Source organism: Camelus bactrianus, chromosome X, assembly GCF_048773025.1.
Source record: "Camelus bactrianus isolate YW-2024 breed Bactrian camel chromosome X, ASM4877302v1, whole genome shotgun sequence".
NCBI classification, from domain to species: domain Eukaryota; kingdom Metazoa; phylum Chordata; class Mammalia; order Artiodactyla; family Camelidae; genus Camelus; species Camelus bactrianus.
Window position 1 is genome coordinate 29,273,431 of NC_133575.1, and position 8,676 is coordinate 29,282,106.

At 39.6% G+C, this 8,676-nt stretch overlaps 1 pseudogene; it reads left to right on the forward strand.

The window, feature by feature from the left end:
• The first annotated feature begins 7,511 nt into the window (after positions 1-7,511).
• On the forward strand, positions 7,512-8,189 carry LOC105072515 (ferritin heavy chain pseudogene; annotated as a pseudogene).
• The last annotated feature ends 487 nt before the right edge of the window (positions 8,190-8,676 follow it).

The window sequence follows — 8,676 nt, forward strand, 5'->3', positions numbered from 1 at the left end:
GTACAGGAATGCTAGGTTTGTGTTTGAGCTCCATTTCTCCTCTGATGTATATATGTATTTATATATAATGTATAAATTCATATTACTGCCAAGGGTCTTGAGGAATCAGCACTTTTCTGGCAGGAGAAAATCTAGGGGTAAGTTACTAATGGAGAATCGAGTCATAGAGCTCACACCACTTAGCAGATTATTAATGAACTTCTCCTCACGGGTTGTTTGTCACGTAAGAAATCATAACTTAAGAACACCATCTGCATTAGCAACAGCATGTTGATAACCTTTCTACTTAAAGAAAATATGCCAGTCTATTAATTCACTTTACAATAAATGAAGTTTAAAATCATTTTGGCAGAAAGCTACTACATATGAAATACTGCCTAGAAACTTGAAACTCTCTAAATATGTTTAACTGACCTTAATTATTCAGAGATGTATTTGGAAAATGGCAAAAGGCTTCAAGAAAATAAGTCAAAGGACATTGTTTATTTTTCATGTAGGAACAAATATTGAAATATGAAGAGCACAGAGGAAAGGTAATGAATGTGAATAATACACAGGAAACACTTTACAAAACATTTACTTCTTGATGAGTTTTAACATTGGTTGGTTGAGGTCACTATCATATTTTTATAAAAGAGAAAGTCAGCAAATAAGTCACAGAGTGTGGAATAAATATTTAGAAAATTAAAAAGTGGACACACATTACTCATGTCAAATTATGAAGAACAGTCATCACATTAAATATGTTTATTCTATTAACACATTGGGTTAATTGTATAGTACGGTATGGAACCATAAGGAACATTTTTAAGGGTTACGCTTTTTTCTCTAACTTGTTTGGATAAACTTCACACTTGATTTTAGTGAAAGAAAATATCTACAGCTTCAACCACCTGGGATTTTTAGGTTAACTAGTATCATCCCACCAAATACATTCTCCCTAAACATAACTGCTGTGTAGGAAAAGGTATGAGAACTTCTGCAGCAATGTCTGTATCTGCGTCAACAGAAGTAAAGATTTCAAACAAATATTATTGAATAATGTGGATATTTCAAGGTAAATCTATTTATACATACACTATTATTAATACATTAGTGACTAATTTTCCAGTGGTCATACATACATTCTGTCGGTGAACAAAGGGAACTGAAACAGACTCTAGGGTCCGGAAGAACAGTCACTGCCCACTGCAGTCATTCAGCCTTTAACACAAAGCTGGACAAGTACTGGGTCCTAAATAGTTACCGGCTAGCTATATGGTGTGTTCATGCCATTCTAACTCAGCGTCTTCTCTCCTTATTTGTGAATTCCACGGATCTGTTCTTGTGTTTACATCTACATGGAAAATTACCGGAAGCATTTTCAGGATTATCTTGATCTCTCTATAGCTCGGTGCAGCCACAGAAACTCCGTGTCCACGCTTGCGTGTGCGTTTTGAATCATGGGGCACGTGATTGCTGCTAGGTTGGCACGTCCTAACGCAAAAAAGACAACTGACCCACGTCCACCCTTACAGTCACACTGACTTATTTTACCAGCTGCAAAGACTAAAACTTCCTTTTAAAGTGATGACTGGGAAATGAAAAGTAGTTTGACAGAATGAAACTTCAGCACCTTCAGTTACTGAGACTTTCAATGGTACTTGATGAAATCAACAAACTGCATCAGCATTACTTCACTTTTCACAAGCTACTTAAAAAAACATTGGACAGACAGTATTTGAATGATAGCTTCTACTACCTGAAAGCAAAATTACATTAGGAGTCATCGTATGAACTAAAGTGGGCCAGCCGTTTCAGTAAGGAAGGGTGACAGGGAGCTGAGCTGCTTCATGGATATCGGGGCACAGGCATGGCACTCTCCAAAGAAGACTTGCATCTCGTCAACTAGATCTGTTCTCAGTGAGAACTGATTGTGTGTAAGACAAAAAGTGTAATCTGAAGCACAGTTGGAATTTCTTAATTTTAATCTTATTATGTTTACAGTTTTATTTGCATATATTTATAAATGATTAGGTTTACAGCTATAAAAGCATACTTCTAAGTTACAGATTTTTATACCAAGTTTTATGTTTGTGCATATTAAAGTAAAATTATAAGAACAATCTGTCACCATCGGGTATCTTTGATTTTTTTTTTTTTTTCCTCCTAAGGGAAACAGTTTAAATACATATTCAACATCCACTCTCACTCATTGTTTTCTTGGAGAAATAATGAAACTAAAACTTTAAAAGACCACTCAATCTTTAGTTCATATTTCTGAGCCCCTACTACATGAAACTTAGCATCAAACAAGTTAAACACAGTGTTTCTTCCAAAGGAGCTCACAGTCCAGCCAAACTTTCCAAACTACCTAGACAAGAATCCAGTTCAGAACGTCAGGCTCTGCTATTTACAAGATGTGTGCTTCAGCATGTTACATACTCTTTAATTCATAATTTCTTTACCTATGAAATATGGGTAATAATGTAGAGTGAACAGTCAAGAGACAGATAAAATTGATTCTGAACCGGTGCACTTTTCACTACCACTAATTAAATAGTTCGTCTATACGTATGCATGCACATCATATACGTGTGTGTGTGTTCATAGAGAGAGAGATGATAAGCCAAATGCTGCAATGTTTGGTCCACTTCCTTGTGAATGTATCATCGAGCCTGCTGCACTATTAGTTTTTAAAGAAGGGATTACATGGAACACTGAAGAGCACTTAGCTGCAAAACAATGCAAACATGAAGAGTCTATAGAACAAGATTTGGTAAAACATCTAAAATACCTGGCATAAAAAAGGCATTCAATAGAAATATACTGAATAAGTGAATGACACCTAATCAATGACACTGAGTATAAACTTACTAGTATCAGTTCAGTAACTGTTAGTTTCATTACATTTTTGAATGGTGAAGGGAACTGAAAGTCAAAACAAAGAGTTTTCACAGAGTACAACACTAGAAATTTTATTTGCAGACTCTGCGTTTACGGTGAATACTACTATGATGGTTAATTTCATGTGTCAGTTTGACCGGGCCATGGGGTGTTGAGGTATTTGCTCAAACATTATTCTGGGTATGTCTCTAAGGGTGTTTCTGGACGAGAACAACAACTGAATTGGACAAGGATGCCCACGTTCACCTTTTTCATTCAACAAGGTACTAGGAGTCCTAGCCAGAGGAATCAGTCAATAAAAAGAAACAAAGGGAATCTAAATTAGGAAGGAAGAAGTAAAAATGTTTCTATGGGCAGATGACATATTATATATAGAAAACCCTAAAGACTCCACCCAAAAGCTGTTAGAACCAATAAACAGATTTAGTAAGTCTGTAGGATACAAAATCAACATACAAAAATCAGTTGCATTTCTATAAGATAACAACAAATTATAAGAAAGACAAATTAAGAAAACAATCCCATTTACGATTGCAACAAAAATAACAAATACACATAAACAAATTTAATCAAGGAGATGAAAGATCTGTACTTTCAAAACTATAAAACAGTGATGAAGGAAATTGAGGAAGACACAAATAAATGGATAGATATTCCATGCCCATGGAATGCAAAAATTAATATTGTTAAAATATCCGTAATACCCAAAGCAATCTACAGATTCAATGCAATCTCTATCAAAATTCCAATGACTCACAGAAATAGAAAAAAACAATCCTAAAATTTGTATGGAAACACAAAGAACCCAAACAGCCAAATAAATCTTGAGAAAGAAGAACAAAGCTGGAGGTACCATAATTCCTGACTTTGAGCTATATCACAAAACTATAGTCATCAATATAATATGGCACTGGCATAAAAACAGACACATAGATCAATGGAACAGAATAAAAAAGACCATAAATAACCCCACATATATATGGTCAATTAATTTACAACAAAACAGGCAAAAATATACAGTAGGGAAGGGATAGTCACTTCAATAAGTGGTGTTAGGAAAACTGCATAGCCATATGCAAAAGAAGGAAATTGAACCCTCATCTCACACCACATACAAAAATCAGCTCAAACTGCATTCAAAATTTGACCTTAAGACCTGAAGAAATAACATTCCTAGAAGAAAACACAGGAGGGTAAGCTCCTTAACACCAAAGTCATGGTGATGATTTTTTCAGATGTGACACCAAAAGCAAAGTCAACGAAACAGAAAATAAACAAGTGGGATTACATCAAACTAGAAAGCTTCTGCACAGCAAAGGAAACCATCAACAAAATGAAAAGGCAACCAATGCAACGGGAGAAGATATTTTCAAACCATGTACTAGATAAAGGGTTACTATCCAAAATATATAAAGAACTCACACAACTCAAGAGTAAAAGACCAAACAATCTGATTTAAAAATGGGCAGAGGAAATAAATAGACATTTTTACAAAGAAGACATCCAAACAGGCAACAGGCACATGAAAAGATGATCAACATCACTCATCATCAGGGAAATGCAAATCAAAACCACAATGCGACATCACCTCACACCTGTTAGAACGTCTATCATCAAAAAGACAAAAAACAACAAGGGATTGTGAGGATGCTGAGAAAGGGAAGCCTTATGCACTGCTAACGGGAATGTAAATTGGTAAGAGTCACTATGGAAAACATGGAGGGGGCCTCAAAAATTATAAGCAGAACTACCATATACTCATATAAATACTACTATGAACTACTAAATACAATATGAACTACTATTCGTATAAACAGAAATACCAGAATAGGAATCCAGCATTCCATTCCTGGGTATATAGCTGAAGGAAATGAAATCACTATCTTAAAAAGGTATCTGTACCCCTATGTTCATTGCAGATTACTTACAATAGCCAAGGCATGGAAACAACCCGAGTGTCCAACGATGAAACGGATAAAGAAAATGTACACATGTACCATAGAATCTTATTCAGTCACAAAAACGAAGGGAATCCTGCCAACTGCACCAACGTGGGTGGACGTTGAGGGTATTATGCTAAGGGAAATGAGTCAGACAGAGACAAACACTGTGTGCTATCACTTATAAATGATATCTACAATGAACTCACAGATACAGAGAACAGATTGGTGGTGGCCAGAGGTGGGGGTGGGAAGTGGAGGAAATAAGTAAAGGTGGTAGAAAGGTAAAAATGTCCAATTATAAGATAAATAAGTTCTGGGAATGTAATGTACAGCATGGTGACTATAGTTCACAGTACTTATTATATGTTTGAAAGTTGCTAAGAGAGTAGATCTTCAAAGTTCTCATCACAAGAGAAACAACTGTGTAACTATGTGAGGTGATTAACGCTGACTAAACTTATTGCGGTCATCATTCTGCAACATATACATATATAGAATCATCATGTTGCATACCTTGGACTAATACAATGTTACATGCAAATGATACCTCAATAAAACTTGAAAGAATCTCAATTTGGTAGACTGAGTAAAGCAGACTGCCCTCCTTAATGTGGATGAGCCTCATCTAATCAGATGAAAGTCTCAACAGAACAAAAAGACTAACCCTCTTTTGAATAAGAGAATTCCTCCTGCCTTTAATCCAGGACACTAGTTTTTCCTTGCCTCCAGACTTAAACTAAAGCATCAGCTCCTCTCGGTTCTCCTCCTATCCAGGCACTCCTGCGTCTCTAGACTTCTGACTGCAGATCTTGGGTCTAGTTTGCCTCCATAATTGTATGAGCCAATTCTTTTCAGTAATTAATCCTCTTGATTCTGTTTCTCTGGAGAACCCTGGCTAGTACAAATACTGACCACAAGCATTTCACTTTATGGGCCTATAATCGTATTTTTAAACATATGATCTGCTCTGAAGTTTTCTCATTCTGTGTTTATACTTAGTTTCATATTCTTCATTAAAGAAAACCCAGATGAAATGCTTTCGTTTACACATGTGCATATTTCCTTCACGGAAATGCAAGGTCCCAGCCCGTGCTTGTTTGCTGGTTTTCCCTGAGAAAAGTGGGTTTTTAAGTTTTAGATTTCTCTTAGCTATAATATATATTTTACTATTGCTTACTTTCCTAGGAGGTAATGATGAAAAATACAATATGTGAGAAACATGATTACAATCTCTTAGTACGCATAAAATCATTCAGTAGTATTAGTATTTTAAATACCTCTGGAGCAAAACTGGAGGGGTGATACAAAGACAATTCGAGATCAGTGGTATTTCCTACCACTGTGGCTCATTCCACAGAACATAATTCAGGGCTTAAATTCAGGGTTTGCTGAGTGGCAGTCGGAGTACAAAAGAGGTTGGAGGGATGATACACGCAGACGGGGAAGTGCTTTCTCTCACACTGCACCTAAGCCTTTCGTTTTCTGACGGAGAAAAGAGAAGTGTGCACTCACCCGGGAGGAAGGGCACTGGTAAGCCAGGTGGGGCACTGTGTTTCTAGCACTGTGCTGAGACATTAAGAGATGAGAGAGAACAGAGGGAGTGAAGAACGACTTCAAAAAGGGTAAACCTGGAGAGGTGGAAAGATTCGCTGAGACTCTGGAGGTGGTGCTCGGCTATCAGAGAAGTATGAACTTGACCACGAACAGAAAGAGAAAGGTGGAGATCACTGGAGTTACTGAGGTCCAGGAACTGAGTGAAGAGGCTATCAGCAGTGCGATTGGCTGAAGTCACTGAAGCTAGCTGCCCTCCAAATAGGGCTCTGGGATAGCAAACATAACCGAGGATACCACAAAAACACTACGTTTGACGAAACAATCACATTAATTGGAGCTGCCAAATCAGTAGTAAGAATTATTTCCAGAATTATTGTGATTATGAAAGCTTATGTCTCAACCTACTATTCTTCCAACAGAGAGAGCAAACTAAAATTCCTAAAGATATGCATCAGGTCTTTTTAAAATTATTTGTGTTATTTAATATATTTATGCAATTTAATATAAACTATAGAAATTAAAGGTAGTGAAAAGAAGTCATGGAGTAGTCAATGAAACAAAAGATATGTGGGCTGATTATTTATATTGCTTCTAATTGCAAAAAGAATTTATCTGATAATGTGATTGTATAAAATGTACCAATATATGTATATATACATACCTATATGTGTGTATAAACATACACTAATATATATGTATATATACATATATGTGTGCATGTGTATACACAGAGAGATAGATAAAATCAAGCATATATAAAATAACGGCAAGAAAGCTGTCTTGAAAAGATTGGGAAATTATTAAGCAGAAGAAGAATTAAATGAAATAAAATGCCAACATTTGAACAACAACAACAAGATACTATTTAAATAAGTTGCTCAAAGAAATAAAGAAATTAAGCAAGTGGTTAACTCAAAACAGTTGCACTTATATTCATGAGTAACATTTTAAAATATCATACAGGCCACATGCTCAGGGCAGTCTTCCTGCCTCACCCAGGCTTGGATGGAGCCTTGAATACCGCGCTCGCACCCCGCCCCCTTGGCCCCTCTTCTCCCCCCTCCCCCCAACCCCCCTCTGCCCACAACTAGTCATCCCCTCCCCATCTCAAGCCCAGGTAAGGGAACCACATTCCGGTCCATCCCAGAGCTTCCGCCCTGACCGGAGTCACCTGCCTCCGGCCACCCTCATCGCCCACCCAAGGGATGCTCTGAGTCCCCCGCTTCGGCACCTCCTCGACCTTGGCCTTCAGGCCCGCCGCGCCCCCTGCCGCCAGCCATGACGCCCGCGGGGCCCTCGCAGGGGCGTCAGAACTACCACCCCGACTGCCAGGCCGCCACCAACAGCCCCGTCACCCTGGAGCTCCACGCCTCCTACGTGTGCCTGGCCATGGCCTTCTACCTCGACCGCGACGACGTGGCCTTGAAGCACTTGGCCCGCTTCTTCCTGCGGCGCTCGCGGCACCTGGGGGAACGGGCCGAGAGCCTGATGCGCCTGCAGAACCAGCGCGGGGGCCGCCTCTGCTTCCACGACATCAGGGAGCCAGACTGCGACGCCTGGGAGAGCGGCCTCCGGGCCGTGCAGCGCGTCAACCAGAGCCTGCTCCACCTGCACCAGCTGGCCAGTGACAAGAGCGACGCCCACCTGTGCCACTTCCTGCAGAGCCACTGCCTGAACCAGCAGGTCGAGTTCATCAAGGAGCTGGGGGACCACATCACCACCCTGCACAAGATGGGGACCCCGGAAGTCGGCATGGCGGAGTACCTCTTCGACAAGCTCACCCTGGGCGACAGCGACAAGAACTGAGCCTGGACTGGAGTTCCCCGTGGTCACGGGGTGACTTCCCGAGGTCACCCTGCCTGGCATGCATACAGCAATATTGCCCTTGCAAAAAAAAAAGTTCACTTAAATTTTTCTTCTTTCATTGTTACCATTTCTTCCAATAAAGTTATTGGTTCTTAAATAAAGGTCTCTGGTTGATTCGCGTGTGCACATCTCTCACTTTGTAAGTTTAAAACAGGTATCCAGGAGTCTCTCCACCCACCCATGCCCCGTCCACATGCAGCTCAGGGTCTCCATGGACGGAGGGAGAAGGTACTGCCTGGGACCCTGGAAAACACAAAATCAATGTTCCCCTGATGAACAACGTGGGTACATTGGGGGGAGGGGGAGGTGGGGCCCTGGTGAATTTGGGTGCCACTGAATAGTAAAAGTATATAAATATGGTCTGCAAATCACAATGGTGGTGTATTTGGAGGAAGAGTGAAGGGAATGGGATGGGGCAGGGATTAAA